The sequence below is a fragment of the Culex quinquefasciatus genome, chromosome 1 (genome assembly GCF_015732765.1).
Source record: "Culex quinquefasciatus strain JHB chromosome 1, VPISU_Cqui_1.0_pri_paternal, whole genome shotgun sequence".
Classification (NCBI taxonomy): Eukaryota; Metazoa; Arthropoda; class Insecta; order Diptera; family Culicidae; genus Culex; species Culex quinquefasciatus.
This window is the reverse complement of record NC_051861.1, coordinates 43,037,032-43,060,984: the sequence shown is the minus strand read 5'-3', so window position 1 is coordinate 43,060,984 and position 23,953 is coordinate 43,037,032. Positions and strand designations below refer to the sequence as shown.

Sequence of the window (23,953 nt, the reverse complement as noted above, 5' to 3'; positions counted from 1 at the left end):
GCCTGCCAAACCAAAGCGGAGCCGCCCGGCGGCGGCTTACCGTGAGTTTCTCGCGGCGGAACGCAGCGCGAGGCCTGCTTGGACTATCAGTACGGAAAAATACGTTCTCCAAACTAGAGAGGAGAGATAACGTATGTTCTTGCTTGCCGGGTCAAAGCGCGCGCGGATACGTTTGACGTTCAGCCGAATCGAGTTGGGATCTTCGGGAAAGTTTGGATCGCGATCGACGGGGTTTAGTTTGGTTCTGTGCTCGAGTGGGGAACTCACAGTGCGGTGGGACACGTGAATTTGGTGCTTTTGTGCGCAACACGTGACGCCAGCAGGTGCATTTTGGACACTGGTTTTTGGCGGAACTAGCGCAGCAACAGCAGGTGTGTAAGTGGGTAGTGGTTCAAGGGTTTTGTGTGCGGAAGGTGACGTTGTGTCAAACGTACCATTCAACAAGAAAATACCTTGTTCGCCGAGGAAAGCGGAAGTTTTGCGCACATAGTGCAGTCGCACTTGTGATGTATGCGCATTATAGTGTCAAGAGGAAAAGCATTTTCCCGGAAAGGTAGAAAGAATTTTTCAGTTCACAATAGTTTTCCCGCTGTGGAGAGAATAAAAACGAAGAAATACAGCAAGAAGAATTCAACAGAGCTCAAGTGGCGCTGCACGGATGCCATTCCGGCGAGAAAGAGAGAGAGAGAGAGAGTCAAGTTAGGGCAGCAAAGAAAAGCCGGGAAAATTGGAAAATTGTTTTCGTTTGAATTTTCTCTCCCCCACCAGCGCTATAACTGCTCTCGGAAGCACGCTGTGCCGATTTGAAACAAAAGCACCGACAAAAGTGAAAGAAGAATAGAAAAAAAACCTCGGTGAAACGGTGGCGGAAAGGAGTAATTTTTAATTTCCCGCGTTTTCCCGGGGAGAGCTTTTCCGCGTGACTTGTGGTGGCGAGGCGCAGCCGGTGACGATTTTCTGGAACCAGTTTCGGTCAATCATTGGACCCCTTGGCGGACGACGAAAAAGTGTTGTTGCTGGCTGGTGCTGGTGATTCGTGATTCGTAATTCAATTAAAAATAGGAAAAATGAATAGACAGCGCGAGGTGGATGGAAACCTGGGGTAAAACGTATCCGGGGTTCAAATTTTGAATTATCTTGGCACAGATAACACCACCCGCTGATAAGATAGGTAAGCGGAATTGTTTGCCGCAAGAAAAGAAGCTTGTCAAACGGCATAGCTTGGGTAAAGCAAGCGAACGGTATCTCTGGAACCTTCAATGATGAATTTATAATGAAAAGTCAGCTTTGTAAGCATACTGGAGATGATACATAGATAAGGGGACAATTCTATGAGATTTCGAAAGGTATTTTTAGCAACTACGTCGTGAAACTACATACTTACTTTTCCTGTCATGCTCAGGCGACAAAACGGCCTACTTTTCTGTGTGTGTGTGTGTGTGTGTGTGTGCAACCAACCAAACGGAGCCACGCGGCCGCTTCTTACAAATTGAGTTGTTTCCATGTATTTTAGATTTACATTCTATACATGCAAATAACTCGCATAGGCATTTGGAAAGTGTTAGCTCTGTCGAGCTTCAGTGACCCATTTCTACGCAGGCTAGCCGTGCGCGAGGTACCTCAGCTTGAACCGACAAGCCCCGCCCTAAAGAACGTTTACATCAATCGGATTCAAACGTTATTCAGAACTTCCGGATCCTTGCCAAATGGACAAAAACCCAGCGCGTATTTAGTTGGTAGTAACAGTTTTCCTAATTCCAGTCCAAGCTCACCAAGCTGTGATAGCGCAATGGTTAGCATTTTTGCTTATCAATCCATAGAACGGGGGATCGAACCCCGCCTCGAGCGACTCTGATTTTTAGTTCATATTACGTATTTTAAGTGTTAAACTTTTTCATTGGGAGCAGATGGGCATCGAACCCAAGACCATTCGCTTACAAAGCGAACTCCGTTACCAGTCAGCAACGGCCACTTCCATATTTTTGTCCGTTCCGTTCCGTGAAAATTAAACGAAGATCCAACAAGGAAAGAGCTCACCGGGATAGGACAAAACGATCCTGGACGAAACATAGAGACAAATCCAAATCTTTGACTCGATCATCTCGACCACCATTCAGCATCAATCGCTCCCGACAGCACCGAAATTTCCACCAGCAGCTTCAAAATGTTCTGCTTCTAGCTAGGGCAAGCTCACCCTCGAGGGTCCCTGACATCGGTTTTGATTGCCCAAAAAAAAAACTGCCACTGAACTTCTAGTTTACGAATCACACTTCTCTTTGACCTCCAATTTGAAATTCCGTCGCTCAGCACTCGAAATCCGATTCTGAACCTCCCGGGTAATCAAAATATTAAACTTAAAATTCACTTAGAAACGAAAAAAATGCGGAGCAAAAATTCAAAACGTCACGACGCGCGCACGGCTTGCTTCGATCTTCGACAAAACGGCCTACTTTTCTCTGTCAAAATTAACAGAAAAGATAATTAATACTTTTCATACCAGTATGAAAAGTTCTACTTTTCAGCACTGAAATGAGTGCCAAAAATTTGAACTGTTCAGCCTAAGTATCGAATAGTACCATTTTTCAATGTTGTTAACTATTACTGAAGCACTTCAAAATGTGCTATAAATGTCCGAGATTGGATTGACTTTTTCCATTTCGTCGCTGTCGTGCTAACTTATCGTACGTGCATTTTAGGCCAAATTCAATTAAGAACGCCATTTTGTGCAGCTCACAATGCCTCACCTTTTGACCTTCACAGATCTCCAACATTCGATTTCAATCCTGAGATAATCAATAAAAACCGAAAAAAAAATCCGTGCAGTTTTGTCACTTTTCATACGAGAAAAGTTTCAATTTTGTCGTTCTATTTTGACACAGCCTAAAAATTGATGTAAGTGCGACAATTGGCCAAAAGCGTTTCAGGTCAGAACGCGTTTGACACAGAAACGAGGACTCCAGCAACCAAATTCAACCAAACTTCAGGACGATGCACAGGATGATCAACCAAACAAAACGTGTTTGTTATTGTTTAAAACGCGTTTTTTCTCGAAACGTAAAAAGCGACGTACGACAAGATAGCACGACGGCTTCGATTTACTGTCAAAAATTGATATTTAAAAAAAACACCAATACTTTTTTGCAACAGCTTCCAACACACTTACTCCCTGAAATTTCGGGAATTTCATGGACTATAAGCCTACGGCCAATCGCAGTTTTTCTCATAGTTTTACGATTTGGCAATAACAATTTTTTTACACCGTTAGAACGGCACTTTTTGGTCTAAATTTTGACTTATTTAAAATCCGCGCGAAATTCCTCGTAAGTTTGAAGTATAGGAGTTGTAAATTTGTAAACAATTCAAAAAAACCTGGATACGACCATTAAAACAAACCAAACAAAATTTACAAAAAAACATTGTTAACATTTGAAAATCAAGCTAAACAGTGTTATTAGGAAAATGTGTGTTTGTAGACAAAGAGTGTCTCATTAGGGTGTAATATCAAAATCGATTTTCCAGCACAGCAATTTTTCAGTTCCATTTGGGGTCCTAAACAACTCCCCAAAGTTTGGGAATGATTGGTTTAGTCCTCACTTTGCGCAAACCGATTCAATTTTCAATATAAATTTGTATGGGCAAAATCATTTTTTTGAATTTAAATATTTAAAAAATCCAAGTTTCACGCTGTACTAAAACCGGATTATATTGGAATGCTCTGGAAGGTGCTCTACAACTTTCCCGAAGAGAGTATGGCGCCTACTTGCTCCTGAAAGAAGATTCAGCGTCCTCAAAACTCGTCTAAAACTTGATTTTCGAGCAATAAACACGTTTTAGACGAGTTTTGAACACGCAGTATCTTTTTATAGGAGCAAGTTAGCACCATACTCTCTTTGGGAAAGTTGTAGAGCACATTCCAGAGCATCCGAATATGAATCCGGTTTTGATATAGTGTGATGCGTGAAATTTATTAATAAAAATATAAAAACAAATTATTTTCCCCATACAAATTACCATAGAAAATTGAATCGCTTTACGCAAAGTGACGACTAAACCAATCGTTCCCAAACTTTGGGGAGTTGTTTAGGACCCCAAAAGGAACTTAAAAGTTGCTGTGCTCATTAGATTTGGACAATTTTATTTTTTTCCATGCAACCATATTACACCCTAGTGTCTCATGTCAGTGGATGTTTGCATTAGGTTGGTTGAAGTTTTCTTTTAAAAGTTTTATGTTTCTCATCTAAAGTGCCATCCCGTTTTTGGGCAACAACACTTTTTAATAAATTTCCTTTCGCCAAAAAAATGTCATACTTACGAGACTAACTTCATTTTTCTTTTAAAGTGTTGCTTGAAAATTGAACTAAAACTTCACACAGAAATGGACAATTTAAGAAATGACGATGCTGTTGTGAAAGCAGATATGTTTGAAAAAGTCGTGTTGCCAAAAACGGGATAGCACTGTACATCCGTTTATCCAAAGACAACAGCATCACTTGACTGGATAGTGAGTCCAGTGCGCGAACCGGCTGCTTCATTAGGGTGGAATCGAAAATTGGTTTCTTCAACAACACTTTTTTTAGGTTCCATTTAGAGTCCTCAAAATTGGCGCTTATTTGAGGAATTGGGGTGCGATTTAACTAAATAATGTCTTCTGAACATTTCTTCATAATGATTTTACGTAAGGCTCATCAAAATATAAGAACAATCGTGTTTATTTTGTATTTTATGGTTCCTTCGGCAATGTTGGCAGAAAATGTGAGTTTCACTGATTATTCCAATACGCTATTTTTGAAAACTCTGTATCTTTTTTGTGATGCACTTTAGCACCATACTATCTTCGGGGGAGTTGTTCAGGACATTCAGGGCTATACTTCGACGGTGTTAGTTAAATAATAAAACATGAATTTTGTAAATTCAAAAATGTGAAAATGCATGTTTCCCCATAGTAATTTCCATACAAATTTCATTCGCTTTGCGCCAATCGTGGACTTAACCAATCGCTCCCAAATTTTGGAACTTTGTTTGGGACCCTACAAGGGACCCAAAAAAAATGTGTTGCTGATTGCATTTTTATCATTTGATTTTTTTTCCATATAACTAGATTCCACCCTACTGCTTCATACGGGTGGGTCAGTTTTGAGCACCCTGTATTTTTTTCAGGAACAAGATAGGAACATACTTTCTTCAGAAAATATTAAGCTTTTTTGCTATTGTATCACTTATCAATTGAAAAAAGAAAACTACAAAAACATATAACAAAAAGTTAGTTTTTCCATACAACGTTGAAATGATCTGCGGATCTGCTCAGATCACTCCCAAATTTTGGGAGATTGTTTTGAGGCCTGATTGTGACCAGAAACTGGCTGTCCCAGCTGTTCGAGCCACCCTAATGTACACACCGAATTTTGTAATTTTTATACGAATTTTCAACTACTGAGCGATCGGTAACCTTTTCGGTTAAAGTTCAGGTAACTTTTCAATCAGTTAATTTTAATACAAGATGAAATGTCAAATGAACCGAATTGTTCAGTAGAGTTGATGACTGCATATTTCGATAGAATAAATAAATTTCTAGAATAATAAATTTTAATTTAATTAAGTTGTATTTTTATGACCAATACAACAGTTTAACAGCGAGTCAACCGAAATTTCGGTAAAATCATAGGATACACACGGTTGTTTTTGGAGATTTATTTTACCAATTTTGGTAAAAAATCTAAGCGTTTGATTTTTTCCGTATTTATTGAAAGAGAAGTTGAAGATATTTATTTCATTTTGACTATCACAATTATCTCGAAAAATCTTAATTTTGTGTTGATTTTCCATGTATTTGAGTTCAGCCTTTTTACCAAGGGATTCGTAGGGTCCCAAGAGACTGTAAAGTAAAGAATAGCAGTTGACCCCACGTTGCCCCAATCAGCCAGCACTATGGAAGACGCGATAAGAAAGAGAATGTCTCGTTCAACGAGGACGTGTCTTGATCAAATTAGTAGAACATCCGCCCTTTGGAGTTCTATTTTTAAGGCATCCCCACCAGCGCATTATTGTTGAAATTCTTTGGAAATGAGGCAGAATGCCAGCAGGTTGGTTTTCCGATGTATTGTGTTCCCGGTAACATCCCGGCGCTGCTGATGTTATGAGTTTCGATGAAGTTCGAAGAATAGAACAGCAAAAGGTACAGTGTTACGAAACGGAGAGAAACTCATCAAGCTGTCCTAAGGTCATCACGATCCAGAATAGAAATGACATGGTTTCCAATTATACACCATGTTGGCACGCTTCCCAGAATCAAAACGATCGCACAGTCCTTCAATGTAGCAATGTTAATTTTGCTGCTACACAAGTCACAACCGGTGATGCCACCTGTCGACCAATAATTTGCTCGATTTAATTTTTATAACTCTGAACGAGTTTAATTACCACCCACCTCCGTACTCGTTTTGAACTCAAAAGCTGCTGCACGGGTCGTTTAACTTAAAGAACTACTTCCGGCCGTCATCGGGATCAGCTCAAACTGTAAGGTTTCCCCCCGCCCCCTCATTTTCCGGCGCATTTCCCGCAACCTCCGCGGTGCAAATAAATGGTTGATGGAAAAATGGAGCTGATAACACACCCGTGTTAAAATTAATGAACGAGAATGAAAAAAAAAAGTTGTTTCCACACTCTCGTGGGCGACGGTTTTGCATGTTTCCGGTCGTTTTTCCACACTCCGAAGGTCGTTTTGACTATCACCGGCACCGGTGGCGCGGGTGGGACTGTGGTCCAATGGCGTGGTATTGATATCAAGTGGTTTTCCACTTCACACGACCGCCAATCAACTTACAACCCCGGTTGTCACAGTGAAAATCAGCTTCCCAAAAGACTTAATCAGCTTTTCTGATTCTGAATCAACCTTAAAAATTCAAATTTTAAAGCTTTTCTTTTCACCAAATAATCATTGACTTTTTTTCACGGTGCTTTTGTTAAATGAGTTGGGCGAGGTTTCAAGTGGTGTAGGTTGGTCGAGCCTCGTGTGGGTGTGTGTGTTGTGGATGTTTTTCACTGTCATAAACGTCATCAACAGACGCGGTCTTTGCCGGACGGAGTCCATTCTGAAACTGACCATCGCACCAACACCAGATGGGGCTTTCCGTGAATCCTTTGGCGTTCGGTGAGTTGTGGTGAAATTTTTCCCCTTTTCTGGTTTTGGTAGTTTTTTTTTCGAACAATACATATATGATTGAAATGTTGTTCGTGTGTGTTAATTTTACGTTGAAATGTTATCAGCGCTCGTGATATTAAGATACAACCAAACAAGAGCTCTTTTCGGAAACCATATAAATATTGAACAATAAACGTTGCTTAAACAAAGGTGGTGAGTTATTTTTAGCGTTTCAATACACTCATGGTGGTTGTTCACTTTTTCTTTTGACACTTATTTAGTTTGTACCCCGTTGGTTGGTCAAAGTCAAACTAAAAAGTGACGAACTGTCACTTATTACACGGCGCTCACGCACACTATCAAAACAAACGTTTGATAGTGTGTGTGAACTCCATGTAAAAGGGGTGTCAAACTTAAAAGTGACCCCGTTCGTTTGACAACAGTTAGTGTCAAATCATCGGGGTTTGAGTGTAATGACATTATCCGAATTTTCTGGTAAATGAGGACATAGTTCTAAAATTTCCCTAGGAAAATAGTACACAGCATATAATATTACTAAAATATTATTATTAGGGAAGGGTGGACACAAAGGTTATCGACTAGATTTAATTTTAAATCCAAATGAAACAATTACTGAACTGTTTTTAATTGTGCAGAAAATATTCAATAATAAAGTCAAAGCTATATTGTAAAATGAACTTAACTATTGACATAAATTGGGCGTAAAAAATAATAACAATATAAATATCAATCAATTTAAATCAACCGCAAAATAGCATTCCTTAATCAGTTTTAATATATGATATAGACTAAATCTTATCTTCTGTGTCTATTAATATCACAGCACAGCATATTAAAAAATCTCAATCTTTCTTTTTAAAGATCTTGTTTGTTAAGCATTAATCGTTTGGCAGAGTTGAAGATAAATTTCTACAGTTTGTACCATTTTCAAACGTTTTGTGAACAAGACTAATTGAAAAACTGTGAAAATTTAAACACATTTGTAAAGGTTTTATGTCAAGTTACTGATAATTGGTCAAAATTTCTACAAAATATTCAAATAGGGTCAATACACAAGTAACCGCCAGGCACTAAATAGCGGCATTAAATCAGCATCAAATTGGCGTTCAATACTAGTACATAATGCTTCAAAACATGAAATCAGCCCTTCCCCTTGAGAAATATTTCAAGTGGCGCACAGTGATGCCGATTAAATGCCTCACCGAAAGATTGAACAAAAATAAACTGCTTTATCGACGTCAAGGCTGGGGAAAAAAAAGAACAGCTGCTCCACACACATTTGGTGGTGGTGGGCCTCCTTTGATTTTTTTTTCTCCTGTTGCTTTTTTCATGTGTGAGTGTGATGCTTTCTCGTCGATCTCTCAACTGATGTAATCTGAAATGAGTGTTTGTTTTGAATGTTTCAATTGATGTGGTTTTATGCATCGAACATTAATGAAGGCTTTCTATCTGCAGTTTAAAGTTTCGGATCCATGATAAAAACCTGTTGTCATTCCGTTGGACGGAAATTATTGTCGAGCCACCCCAGCCGATTGCGGCCAGCAAGCTAATTGCAGTACAATCGGGATTAATAGGGACAAACACTGGCTAACGAATTCTAGAGCAGTTCGTCAAACGGGAACTGCTTTTCCGAGGAGTTCATGGCCATAGTTGCCAAGATTTCATGAAGTATATCAGACTTCCGAACAGCAGAAGCTTTATGCTTGTGAGAACTTTTTGATAATGTCCTTTGTGCTATATGTTTTGAAACATTGACATTACACATTACAGGCTGCAGTTTTTTTAAATATAAAAACACAAAGAAGCATTTCAATCAGTGGGATTTGAACCCAGTTCACACAACATAAAAACTGGTGCTCAAAGGGAAACTGCGCCTTAGCCAGCACGCTTATCAAAACGTCAATAAGAGCGTGCCATTGAGGCCGGTTTCCCATACCGATGGGTTACTTTGTTTATAAACATCGAATGCTTTGAAGCACATTTTTAAGGTCGTAAATAATGCCAGTTGTAATGCTGCAAAGTTCTAGTACTTTGAAGCATTCGCAAAGCTTATTTTCTACTTCAAAACATTCCAGTGCAACTTTAGTACTGAATTAGTACTAATATTATGACAATTCCGGCTTAAATATTTTCCATAACGGTTGCCATGACACAAAGAGCTAATTTGATCAAAAGTTTATACCAGCCAAACATAGTTTAATTTTTAAGCTTTCAACTCATGCAAAACGTATTGATAAACTGTGAAAGATATCATCTAGTCCCAGCGTGCCTCAAATGTTGCCATATCTTCACTTAGAGATTCAATAATAGCCCATTAAAAGCGTTTTCAACTGAAATCGAGTGATAAATAGCAGAATAAGAAGTGAGCAAACAAGTTTCTATCAAAAGTTTTGCAAAATTAGCTGTTTAAATAGTTAAAATCAGCAAATTGGATGGAGTTAGAAGCGAATGCTTAATAATTTTTAAGATAATGATAATGAACTACAGTAACTTAACTGTAATAATAACGAAGCTATTAGTAATTCCTTTTGTTTTAAAAGCGAGTCCACGAACAGGGCATATATACCCCTTTGTATGGGACGTCGCCAATCCGCTTGAAATTTTCAGGGATTGTTTGTACTTATAAAACTAGCATCAGACCAAAATATGAGCACTCTAGGTCAACGGAAAGTGAGTCAAATCAGGACATCGTCAGCTGTGTGCTATCTTGAGACAACGACCATTTAGTACTATTCGAGAAAATCGATTTTTAAAGTTTGACTACAGTGTTGCAAATGAGTGATAGAAAAGCTGTCAATTGATTATCTCTGCACCAAAAATATCCGAGAGTATAGCGGCAGTCACTATAGCTTGTGAGATCTCTTCTTGTGTCTCGTAATTCCCAGCGATATCATTCTCTCTCTATCACTCCTCCCCTTTTCCGCGACTATGCGCTCTCACCGTTGAGTCCCACAATCTCTCCAAAAACTGCAATGAGAGAACGCGAGATGGCTATTATAAGCCGACCACGCATGACGTCCCATAAAACTGCGCTTGCAGAAATTGGTTTTGAGCCGGCTTTTATGGTTAAACGCTGTGAGGGTTGGATAATCATGCAAGCGGGAATGAGAGAGAAAAGGCAAATGTCAATCGCGAGTGTGTAAACACGAAAACGTGTTCGGCTATGTTCGGCACTGAGAGTTTCAAAAGGGAGAGAAAAGCAGTTGTATTTGAGGCATGAATATTCTGGCGGGATAATTGTAGTTTCTGAGTGCTGATATTTTGATATTTTAACAACCCTTTTTGACTATAAATATTTTCAAAACTATGAATGGTAGAGCCAAACTTTTTGAAGCAATCGGTTTGTATACTGCCGCTTAACAAACGCTCCAAGTTTCAACTACTTTGGTTACACCAGTTAAAAGATACAGTAAATTATGTAAACAAAAATCTGAAAAGCACGTGTCACAAGTGTGCCTTGAAAGTAAAATTGTACTACGTGTCACAAGTGTGCACAGAATTCCCATACAAACTAAAATAGGCTCAAATCAATAGTTTAACCGACTTAATCAGTATATTTTCAAAAACAAAAGATTGCATTGCCTTCAGAAAATGTGTATCAACATAAATTTGTGAAAAATAAGAAAAATTTTCATCATTTTCCAACAACATGTATGACGTGCCACAAGTGTGCACGATCAATTTGATGATAAATTGGTCTATGTCACAAGTATGTATTGCGATATCCGGGAAACTGAAGCGAGTTTCCAAAATCAGGTTAAAGCATCTTGTAGTGTTTGTTAAGTATAGCAAAACGTCATCATTAACTCATTTTCGACCAAAATGGTCTATGTCACAAGATAGTACACAGCTGACGAATTGTTGATGCACCACTTTTTTTCAGAGTATTAAGGGAAAATCTTCACGGTATCCTCAAGTAAGTTTCGCTTGGAGTTGGACGGTTTTTGGGAAGGTTAATGGTCTGAGGAGCCACCCTAGCTAGACCTAGGCGAGTGGTAACGACCGTTTTTGCATTGTTGTTCGAATTCTTCGTGTGTTCTCATTTCAATTCTTCTCGTCTCTTATTGGATGAATTCTATCAGTCGCCCAGGCTATTTTTAGCGAGGTATTTTTTTTATCAGCCCATTTCGTTGAGGATTGACCTGTCCCCAGCGGTTTAAAGTTTACATGGAAATATGGAATTTTTGTGCTTTTCGTTCAATCGTTCCTACAGGTCTGGAGACAACATGGATTCACTCGGAATAAAGACAGGTGTGTAGGGGACGGTCCAATGAACACATTCCAGAAGGAATTACAGAAGGAATTACGACGCCCCATGCCAGGTGAACACGTGGAGAAGCATCGATTGCATTATTATTACAAAATCATCATGTTGCGTTATTTGGAATACTTCAAATTGTTACAGGAACATCAAAAATTATAATTGTGTTACTCTAAAGTATGTTTCTGATCCAAAACTTGAGTTAATACTTTGCCACGTGTTCACCGACTGACATGGGGCGTCGTAATTTTCAGCTAGCTAAGGACAATGCGTACATTTGAAGGGTGAATCGTTGATTCTGGAGACACCGGACGTCGATCCAATGCGCACCTTGGGGACAGAATGGACAACCCTAATTCCATCTGTAATTTGTTCATTGGACCATCCCCTACACACCTGTCTTTATTCCGAGTGAATCCATGTTGTCTTAAGACCTGTAGGAAAAAAGCATAAAAATCCCATAGTAATTTCCATGTAAACTTTGAATTGCTGGGGACAGGCCAATTCTCAACCAAATAAGCTGATATTTGGCATGTGAGTCCCTTTGGGTATCCTCTACTAAAGGAACATCGGTTTGCCTGATTTTGAGAACTTTTTTGTTTGGATGAAACACCCTATTAGAGGTGGGTAAAACTGCTCTTTTTTAGGAGCCGCTCATTTTCGTTCGCTCATTAAAAAGACCCGCTCTTTTGAACGGCTCTTTCGCTCTTTTTAAAAGTTTGGATAAACAGGGTTTTTTAAAATCGTGTGTTATTTTACATTGGACTTTTATAAATTATTTGATAAAACAAATTTAAACTGAAAACGAGAAAATGCCCTTGGAAATCATAAGTCTTGGTGGTCTCTTTGTCAAGATTTCTACTCGAACCTAAACATTCGAGTAATTGAATGGCATCCAAACTTAAATCTAGTATGCTGGAAAAATTGTTTTTAATTGCGTTTATTTCTGCAAGAATTAAACTAATACTGATGTTTTATTTGAAGAAAATATTTTGTGAACTCTTTTCTAAATTCTGATTTAATCGTTAAAGTCTATAAACGCTTAAACTTAATCGGACAAAAAGATTTATTTTTTTCAAAAATCGTAGATTTTTGGTAATATTTTACAAATAATGCAATTTGAAATGCTCAAATTCGTATTCTGGTAATACTTTAGTGTACAATCAGTTGTACAATGATTTATTTTTATTTTGTTTAGACAATAATTAACTTTTGAGATAAATTTATATTATCATTGAAATATTTTAAATTGCATTTTCAATTCTCAAAAACAAATTTAAAACTTTTTTTTTTGGAAATTTAATAAATTATATTTATAGCATAAATCATGCCATCTTGAAACGGTTCTTTCAAAAGACCGAAGTTTAAAAAGAACCGCGGTTCTTTTTTTCTGAGCCACGGTTCGTTTGCTCTTTTTAGTGAACCGGCTCTTTGAGCGGCTCGCTCTTTTTTTGCCCACCTCTACACCCTATAGTACACACCTGACGACATAAAGTTTTATGGTTCAAAAACGTCAAAAGTTGTAAAAGGGCTGTAACTTGGACAAACCCTAACTAAATATCAAAATTCAAAATGCATCTGAAAGGGTTAAAAAATCCAACAAATGCGTTGGTTAAATCTAGAGCGAGTTATTGGGAAAAAAACACAATTTTCAAAGTCAAATAAAAAAGTGTTCCATCCAGATATCAACTCACTTCGACCTGGAGTTTGTAGAAGACTTCTGGGATTACCATATCAGACTGAGAACGCATTGGAAGGCAATTTGACACATAAAAAAGACACTTTTTCTTTTAGTGATTTTTTTGGTTGCAAATTTTTGCTTGAGGGACCCTTTAGATCCCATTTTCTTGCAATTATTTTATCACATTCGTCTTTCTGATACAATTTCACAATAGAAACATGCATTAAAATGTTTATTTTCATCCATTTTAACCCATTAAAAAAGTTAGGAAAAATCATTCTTGTAAAAATGCTTTTTTTGGATAAATTTCATGAAAATAAATAAAACGTAATATAAAACATTTTTACCAATTTTTTAGAAATCTGCTCGAGTATGAAAATATTGCAAATTTCCTTTAAATTGCGTTTTCCCAAAGTACCTTCCATCGCAGAAACTGCATCCATGTGGAGTCCATTTCCTTGATATTCAGTGTATGTTTACACGTTTACTAAATCATCTTTTTCGTTAACTATCTTTACACACACACACACACTGCCACCGCGCCGCCGGCAGTCCATAACCTCGTTAACGTCCGGTAAACATTGTAAATCTCTACAGCCAGCAAAGAGCAACAACAACAACAACAACATTCTAAACATGTGTACTTTTTTGTTTACCACCACGAATGAACACACACACACACTTAAACACAGTCTCACGAGCGTGGTGTAATTATGCTAATCGAGTGTGAATGATCGCACACCCGAAACCGCTATCCGGCCGACGACGATGACGACGGACGCGTTATTATTGTTTGTTCGAATGTGTTTGTGGGGGAGTGTAGAATTGGTTGGACCCCGTGTTAGCATTTGGGTGCACTAATGACCATAGAAGTGGGCACTAAGAAGTTTTGAACTTTTTTGCGTCATAATTTTTTTTAATCATTTTTTAGGTTAACCATTTCCTGAAAGGTAAACCATTGTAAATAAGTAATAAAAATCTAGGAAGTTAGTCATCTGGATTCAATTCCTTGATACAGCCTCCTTAGTATTCCACTGCTGTGAAAGCCAGTGAAGCAGAAGAGTAAAATCACGGCGACAAATTTTGAGGGGGCGTTGGACGATGGAAGTCCGGTTTAGAGCGTTATTAGCAGGTTGTTAGTGAAATTGTAACATGTTGAAAAAATTCGGACGACATCAAGAAATTGAGAGAATTAATAGAATAAAGAAAATTTTAAGAATGAAATTCGACAGAGTGGAAATGCTTACAGTGTTGCTGTTTATTTATGTATAATTTTCTGTTTTCATTTCTTCCACCAACAGCGCATCGAGAGAGAGAGAGAGAGAGAAAAAAAGAAAACAGTGAAAAACGAGTATATTTTGTGATAAATATTCAACTAGTGGCACTTTGGCTCGCAGCTGTAACAGTGCAAACCGAGCGCGAAAATATAATCGAGCGAAGTGAGCAAACGAGAAGAATATTTGCCTTTGGCAACCAACTGTGAGAGATTTTTTTTTCGGAGTCCAGCAGCAGTGGTGAGTGAGTGGTGAAGAAGATTCACTTTGACAGCATCCACACCGGTAGCGGAATTCGTGCGACAAATTGAGAGGAAGCTGAAAAAGAAGAAGAAGATTTTTTTTTGAAAACATTTAACGTAGACGAAGCCGAAACTTATTGTGACAAGTGTGCTTCCGGTTTCTTGACAGCAGAGCCGGGGCTAGACAGCGACGAACGGTAAGTGATGTTCTTTTTGGTCATTTTAGAATAAATTGGACATAAAAGCGTGCGATAAGCGTGGGGGTGGTCCACGGATGGACGGATCAGGTGGGTGACGCGACGTCAACGGTGTCGTCTACCAGTCTGCGTTTGCATCAACGTGACGGTCTGACACTTATTGCTTTCGTGCACTGTTGAAATGTTTTAATTAAATTCATTTTTACGAAAAGAACATTTGGTACTTAAATTTAAGTAATTTTGAATCAAACTTATCGCTGATATTTTTTTAATTTATAAGATCAAAACTTTCTGATTTCCACTTTATTTACTGTGTGACGCGGCTTTGGATTTGTAGGACAGAGACATGTATAACATTAGAAAAAATGAAACGTAACGTGACAGCCGTGGCTCTTGCGTGTGTGAATCGGTCGGATAATGATTTCTTTCTGGAAGGTGACGTGCGATGACGCAAAGCTAATTACCGTGCCCACTGTCACTGGGTAACGTTCTACTCACATGTAACGTTTCTATTTTTCTGTATTTTGTTTTTTTGTTTTGTAAAATGACCTCTACAATGTGTATTCGGAAAGAAATTCATTATGTTTGACCGTTTCGTTGATTCCCAAAATATTCCTCAATCATAATATAATTAAATGTCTGAAGTGCTGCAAAAGATTAGGGTAATTCTCCGCCAACTCACACAGCAGTTGCCCCGACCCCTCTTCGATTTGCGTGAAACTTTGTCCCATGGGGTAACTTTTGTCCCTGATCACGAATCCGAGGTCTGTTTTTTGATATCTCGTGACGGAGGGGCGGTACGACCCCTTCCATTTTTGAACATGTGAAAAAAGAGGTGTTTTTCAATAATTTGCAGCCTGAAACGGTGATGAGATAGAAATTTGGTGTCAAAGGGACTTTTGTGTAAAATTAGACGCCCGATTTGATGGCGTACTCAAATTCGAATAAACGTATTTTCATCGAAAAAACACAAAAAAGTTTTAAAAATTCTCCCATTTTCCGTTACTCGACTGTAAAAATTTTGGAACATGTCATTTTATGGGAAATTTAATGTACTTTTCGAATCTACATTGTCCCAGAAGGGTAATTTTTCATTTAGAACAAAATTTTTCATTTTAAAATTTCGTGTTTTTTCTAACTTTGCAGGGTTATTTTTTAGAGTGTAACAATGTTCTACAAAGTTGTAGAGCAGACAATTAAAAAAATTTGATATATAGACATAAGGGGTTTGCTTATAAACATCACGAGTTATCGCGATTTTACGAAAAAAAGTTTTGAAAAAGTTGGTCGTCATCGATCATGGCCATTCATGGTCACCCGCGACAGACACGGACGACGAAACAAAGAGAAACGCAAAAAGTAACTTTTTCAAAACTTTTTTTCGTAAAATCGCGATAACTCGTGATGTTTATAAGCAAACCCCTTATGTCTATATATCAAAATTTTTGTAATTGTCTGCTCTACAACTTTGTAGAACATTGTTACACTCTAAAAAATAACCCTGCAAAGTTAGAAAAAACACGAAATTTTAAAATGAAAAATTTTGTTGTAAATGAAAAAATGACCCTTCTGGGACAATGTAGATTCGAAAAGTACATTAAATTTGCCATAAAATGACATGTTCCAAAATTTTTTACAGTCGAGTAACGGAAAGTGGGAGAATTTTTAAAACTTTTTTAGTGTTTTTTTTTATGAAAAATACGTTTATTCGGAATTCTGAGTACGCCATCAAATCGGGCGTCTAATTTTACATAAAAGTCCCTTTGACACCAAATTTCTATCTCATCACCGTTTCAGGCTGCAAATTATTGAAAAACACCTCTTTTTCGCATGTTCAAAATGGAAGGGGTCGTACCGCCCTCCGTCACGAGATATCAAAAACGGACCTCGGTTTCGTGATCAGGGACAAAAGTTACCCCTTAGGACAAAGTTTCACGTAAATCGAAGAGGGGTCGGGGCAACTTTTCCCGATTTCGTGTGAGTTGGTAGAGAATTATCCATTAGCCGTTGATATACAAATTGCACAGCCAAAAAACCTTCGGGAATGACGAATGATGAAAGTATAATTTTTTTTCCTCATTTTAGTTTTAATATTCCAAAACTAATTTGACATCCTCAAGCCCAAATGGCAGTGCGTGGCCGAATGGTTACGCTGTCCGCTTTGTAAGTGGATGATTCTGGGTTCGATTCCCATCTGCTGCAACCTTCCATCGGATGAGGAAGTAAAATGTCGGTCCCGGCCTTGGTTGTTAGGTCGTTAAGTCATTCCAAGTGTAGGAGTCGTCTCCATGCCATAAGTACAAACAACACACCAAACCAAGCCTACTCCGGTGGAATCGCTGGCGGCGGTTGGACTCGCAATCCAAAGGTCGTCAGTTCAAACACTGGGGTGGAAGGTTCCTTGGAGTAGAAAGAGGTTTGGGTGCAAAAGACCTGGGGGTCGTTAATGTGGATGGTTTGAAGCCCAAATAAGTCAAATTTGTTGAGTGTCCGGTACAGCCCAGATTCGATGGTTAGAAAATCAATGCTCTATAGTGATCTGGAAATTAGTTATCCGAAATGGCAGCCAAAATATGAAGTAAATGCAAGCAATCAGCCACTAAAATTTGAATAATGTGAATCATATTAGCTTGTTTTGAATAAGGCTACCAAATCTTGCTGAGCAAAAATCCGTACACTTTATCGATAGAACACCATGGTATAATCAAAACTGTCAATGAATTATGTTGATAAGTTAAATTTAATAAATTTAAGAATTAAAAATATAAAACTGTGTCGTTTATACAGCACGTTTAAAAGTATTCATAAAATAAACAGTGATTTGAATCAAATCATTATGTTCTTCAATTTTTTAAACGTTAAAAAGTTTACGAAATGTCAAGTTTGCTTTTGCGAATAATATCGTTCTTAGTGTTTTCACGAACACTTTTCCATAGTTTTTTTTTATTGAAAAGGTCCTATAACATGTGAAACACAACAGTTTATGGGACCTTTAAAAAAACTCTAGATTTGTTAAATCAAATGTTGAAATGTTTTCACAAGTTTTAAAAAGCCTTTGGAAATGGATAAATATATTTAGTAAGGAATTTTTAAAAGAACAATTCTAGAGTTTTTTTTAAAAGGTCCCATCAACATATGAAAGACAATAGTTCAAAAACCTTAGAATTATTAATCAATTTTGAATTGAGGAAACCCCGGAAAACTCCCTTTTTAAATCAAACTCACAGAAAAATACAAATTTCTAGTTAACAAAAGCTTCGACCAAATCAAAAAGGCAATTATATGATTAAAAAGTTGTTAAAATTCCGTACAAATCCGTATTATGCGTAAAATTCCCTACAAAAATCCAGCCTGTCAAAAATCCGTGAAGAGATTCGAAAATCCGTATGGAAAGGAAAAAATCCGTCAGTTAGTAGCCTTAGTTTTGAAACATTCTGATAATCAAGGTAACGGAAATATGAGTCGGATAACTATTTTTTAAAGGTTCAATTTCAAAATCATATTTTATCACACACACCCCAATTTTAATCTAATCTAATCTAATCAAACCGTAGCGCAGCCAATCTTTCGAAGGGATCCTGGAGAGTGCCTTAGGTTAGATGACGCCTAGCCTCTTCTTGTCATTTATTAACATCTGTAGTGCACCATTGCATTAGAATGCATTGAAACATCACAAGCGTTAAAGCGGCCAGGCCTACTGCGTAAAGTTTACCGCAGAGATGATTCGTTGAATTGGATTGAGTTTGAGCACAGGGTGTGTGTTCAAACCACAATACAGTTCTGAATCTACAGGGGAGGAAGAAGCGTGGGGACACACCACCATACGCTCCGAGTTTTGGTTTTAGGTTATTATTCGTTGGGAGCACCATGCTAAGAAGTTTTGGTGCTCCGGGACCCTCAAGGAAGGGACATTGTATTTCCACGAATGCCCAGGACACTATTTGCCGTGGTTATAGCGCCACAACTTGCTCACTGTTGATGAGATAATGGAAGTAATTAGCATATGATTTTCAATTTACAATACAGTTTTTTTTAAACGTTAATCCTTTGAAGCCATCATGCTGGAAAAGTGTCCGTGTTCCATGCGCTGTTTTGGGACTCACTGGGATGGGACATCGTATTTCCACAGATGCCCAGGCCATTACATGCCGTGGTTATAGCGCATTTTCTTCGAGTACATCGCCAGGTTCAAGACCTGCAAGACCCGCTTGGACCAAGTTACCCTCGTCAGTTACATGATCTCGAAGTACGGATATAAGGAGTTATTTTTGTTATTATTATATATTAAATTTTAAACTGATCCTCGGCCCCAACCTGGTCGCAGCACCTAATAGGACCTAATAAAAATAATTTATGAATAAAACAATATTTCTCGGATTAGTTTTCAAAAAGCCGTAAGAGCTTTTGGTAAACAAAGCCCTTTTTGCATCGGTATTCGACCTACTTACGAAAAACCAATATCAAAAATGCTCTAAATTGTTCATCTACACGTCCTTCAAGTGCCCCATACTTAAAATAAATGAAATTTTGTTTCATTTTCGAGAAAAACGAAAATTAGTGTCTGAGGTCACGGTGGCTCTTACGGCTTTTTGAAAACTCACTCGAGATTTGCAATAGTTTTACATAAAAAATAGCATTTTTAATTGTTTCACAACTCACCCAAGTTTCAATTGATTTGTTTCCTTCGTCTCAAGAATTTCCTAATAATTTGTATACATTTTGCTTCATTCTTGCCTACCTTCGTTCTTAATAGTAACTTTTGTTCATTAATTTTCCCACGACTTCCCAGCTCTACTCAACTGCTCATCATTAATCAAACCTTCTGCCAATAAACTACGATACTTCTCGTGCAGCTTCCAAGCCTCTATAGTTACAAACACATCCCATATATCACAAGAAGAACAGAGGGAAAAAAACCGTTCATAACTTTCGGCCGATCGTGCCGGCACAAATTGTACAAACGCCGCCGCCATTTGTGAATCTTTCGGATGTTCAAATGTAAACACAGTATAGATCGGCAGCAGAAAGTGCTCAAACGTGGTGGCACACGCGAATTGTCCGCACTTGACTTGAAAGTGCGGAGAAACGGCAGTCAAATGACGACTCTGGTGGATGTCGACTACGGTGCCAATCAGTCCTCGAGATTTGATCAAGATGACTGCTGGCTGGCTACTACAATACTATACGGTGTGTTTAAAGACAGTAAAAGTTGATAAATTAAAAAAATATGATTTTTAAGAATCAATTGAGACTTTCATATTTACGATTGAAAGAATCTTGCACTTCAAATGACTAAGAATTAGAAAGTGGAACTTATTTACAAAAAAGTATTTAAATTGCCACACACCGTGTCATAACGTCGATTGATGAAGCTGTTCATTTGAGGGCTCAGTCGAGTGGCCAGCGCGAATGAAAGTGGCATCGGATCCATTTCCTAATAAACACCTCTCCGCTACTCGTCAAGTTGGAAAGAGACACACAACAACACAAAAAAAAACGCTTGGAATAGCGCTTGGACCTGTCATCAAAAACGTCAGCTGAGGCGTGCGCGCGCGCGCTCGATTGCGGCCATGAACTGCTGTTTGATGATGATGACTCCACTTAGTACTCCAATGCGCACCACCGCCGCCGCCGCCGCCTCTCAATTGTTGGCAAAGTACTTGAGAGGAGCGATGTAACACTCTATAATGGTTTGCTACCGGTTGTTGTTGGTTTGGTTGGCCAGTGTGCTTCACCGAGATCACCGCCAAAGTGGGTGCTGATAAGTTGACCTGGCAGATAGGTTTGGAGACGCGACCGTTTCCGCTGTATATAAATTATTATTTTTTAATAACTATGTGATTGACGCTTCCCTATCAATTCGAATTTATTTTTAGAAATTTATTTGAAAAGGTTCTATAAACATAGAAAATCCCCTAACTTATTTGATTTTTTCAAAAAATTTGCAACCGAATTTCAGGAATAATAATAGAACACAATAAAAACTTTAATCCCCCTATAAAGTTCATTTTAACCTAAACACATCTTTATTTTTTTGTAGTGTTTGCTTATTAGAAAGCAGTCAAATTCTCTGACAGACTCTGGAGTTCTTAAAAGAAGTTCAATTCACAACTTCAAATATCGTCATGACGGAAATATTTTTATCGGATTCTTCGAGAAATTTTACATAAAATACACGAAAATGGGACAAGTTCATTGAAAAATCCGATTTCATTATTAAACTTTTTAACAAATATTCGGGATACCATGATGCAGTATGATCCATAAAAATTGTTACATCGGGTCTGCTTTTAACAATTCATAATGTTTGTAGCATTAGGGTGACAAGAAAAAAAATGAAAATTTTGGAAAATCTTAAGACCCCCTGACTCGATTCTTTAGGAAATAATAAGTAACTGATCAACTCGGATCTTCTTGCACCCTTTGACAAGGTTGTAGGAAATTACATTTTTTTTTTTTTGTAAATTTGCGATAACTCGTGATGTTTATAAGAAAACCCCTTATGTTTATATATAAAAAAATGTAATTGTCTGCTCTACAACTTTGTAAAACATAATTAGACTTTAAAAAATAAGCCTGTAATGTTAGAAAAAACACGAAATTTGTTCTAAAGGAAAAAATGAAAGAAAAGAACATTAAATTTCCCTTAAAATGACACGTTCCAAAAAATTTACAGTCAAGTAACGGAAAATGGGAGAGTTTTTAAAACTTTTTTAGTGCTTTAAGGGTGGATACATAACGTTTTGGATACATAACGTTTTTTATGGATTTAAAAATAAATAAAAATAAATAAGGCAGGTTACTATTTTTGAGAGCTGTAACAATTATTTTTACGCATTCTATTGACCAGTTATATTGAAATTGTAAAGTTTTCATAAATCTCCCGATGCTGAAAACACATCAATTTTTGAGATTTTATAAATCCTGCAATGTTTTGAGAAAAAAATAAATGCTACTAATGATGGAACCGTAAACCAGGGTGACTTTGATAGGATTTCAATTTATTTTTGGAATATTTTCCAACAGTAAAGATTTTTTCTCAAGATTATTATTTCTAAAACGTGTACTGGGGTACGCCACACCAAGTCCATGCACTATTTTGGAAAAAAAAGTTTTTCCAAAGTGTTCAGAAAAATTCTTAGTTTAAATTCCGGGGATGACTTTTATAGTCATAGTTTTTCTTATTAAAATCATATTTAAGATGTTCAAACTTTATTTGTACGTTAAATGTACCATCACTAAAGAAGCTGGCATGGTTTTAAGAAAAAAAAAATATGCTTATATTTAGTTAACTTAGTTTTTAAGCTTTTTAACAAAGAAACTAATAAGTTTTAGGCAAAATTGCTAAAAAACGGAATTTCGACAGAAATTTGTTAAAACTAGTTTTGTTTATAAAACTATCGATTTAAATTTCCTTTTATACTAAATTCGAAGCACGAATCACAAATTTTCACATTTTACATGAAATTTGTTCAACTGAAATTGCCTATAAATTTGGAGATTTTTATAATTGTGTTTCAAAAACACATATTATTTATTATTTCTAATCTAATCTAATCTAATCGAACACAAGCGCAGCCAATCCGAAGAAAGCATCCTGGAAGAACTTGTGGTAAGATTACGCCTCAAGTCCTTTCTTGTCAATATTAATGATTACAGTACATCCGAGTTACCCCGAAAATGTACAGTAAAAATTAAAGCGGCCAGGCCTACTTCGTTTCATTAACCGCAGAGACATATTCTGTGAACGGATCACATTTCACAGAATCATCAGGGGAGGAAGGATGCGTAGACATACCGTACCAAACGCTCCGAATCAGTTGTGGTGTGGTGTGTAAGTGTAAATTTGGCAAATAATAATATTTAGGGGCAGAGGGAGGGGGAGGGGGAGGAAATGAGGATAGCAGAAAAAGAATGTTGGTAAAGGGATAATATGGATATATCATATGATCAATAGAATATTTTTATAAAATAAGGGAATAAAATCGTCTATCAAATAATGATGGATAAAATGGATAGATCTCACCAAATCAAGATTCAACACTTCCAGCAGGTTTTGAACTTATCATCAAATGCCACTTGAATTGTAATTCTTCTGCCACTTGAATTGTAATTCTTCTAGGACTTCTTGACTTGAACAGGACTACAGTAAATTAGCGGGCAGCAACAATCAAGGTTTCGGTTCTTCCAGCAGCGATTCGTGCAGCAAAGGCATACGACGCCGGAAGTTGGTACTGATCACCACACGATGAATTTAGTCTGGTACTGCTGGCCGAATTCGTACACCTAGAACTGGGCATCGTTATACGAGAGGATAAAGAGCACGACTCGGTAGTAAAATGGTACTGTGTGCGGACGGAGAGGGTAAATCCCGAAATTACCGAGAGTACTTTACTCATGGGTTCATCTTCAAAAATAATTCATCTGTCAAAAAAAACGTTACTTAATCCACCTTTAGGTGGTTTGTGCCTTCCTCGCATTCATACACCACACAGTCTCAAAAAAGTGTATAAATAACAATTCTTCTATCAAAATATCTGAGATCCGGCCTCAAAAAAGTGAATTAAAAACACTAAAGTACTTATAACTTTTGATAGGGTTGGCAGATCTTCAATCTTTTGGGCTTGTTGGAAAGGTCTTTTGATTATCTATCCAACGATGGGTCGCATTATAGATCCGGACAACTTTTTCATCAAAGTATTTGAGATCCGGCCTCAAAAAAGTGTATAATTAACACTTAAGTGCTCTTAACTTTTGATAGGGTTGTCAGATCTTCAATCAAAATTCAAAATTTGAACGCGTTGGAAAGGTCTTTCAAATACCTTTCCACCATCACCCTTTTTTACAATATTTCAAACTCCTTTTTTACAATATTTCAAACTCCTTTTTTACAATATTTCAAACTCAAAACTCAAATCGTTTTTTAGCATAACTTTTGAAGTACTTTTCTAAACTTCATAATATTAACTAGGGTTTTGTGGGACCCCAAGACGGATCGAATGAGACTAAAACGGTCCAAATCTGTTCAGCCAGTCCGGAGATAATCGTGTGCATATTTTTCGGTGCACGGACTCACATCCAGACACACGCACAGACATTTGTTCAGAATTTGATTCTGAGTCGATAGGTATACATGTAG

General features: G+C 37.5%; 1 protein-coding gene across 4 annotated transcripts in view; it reads left to right on the top strand.

The window, feature by feature from the left end:
* The first annotated feature begins 51 nt into the window (after nt 1-51).
* The window catches only part of LOC6049262 (5-hydroxytryptamine receptor 1), a 181,225-nt gene continuing 157,323 nt past the window's right edge, over nt 52-23,953 (top strand). For 2 of the 4 annotated variants that reach the window (XM_038255775.1, XM_038255790.1), the window contains exons 1-2: nt 52-1,171; nt 14,403-14,814. The gene's annotated coding sequence lies outside the window, so the exon portion shown is untranslated. The remainder of the gene's footprint in view (nt 1,172-14,402; nt 14,815-23,953) is intronic. The other 2 variants (XM_038255784.1, XM_038255794.1) reach the window with 2 other exon arrangements.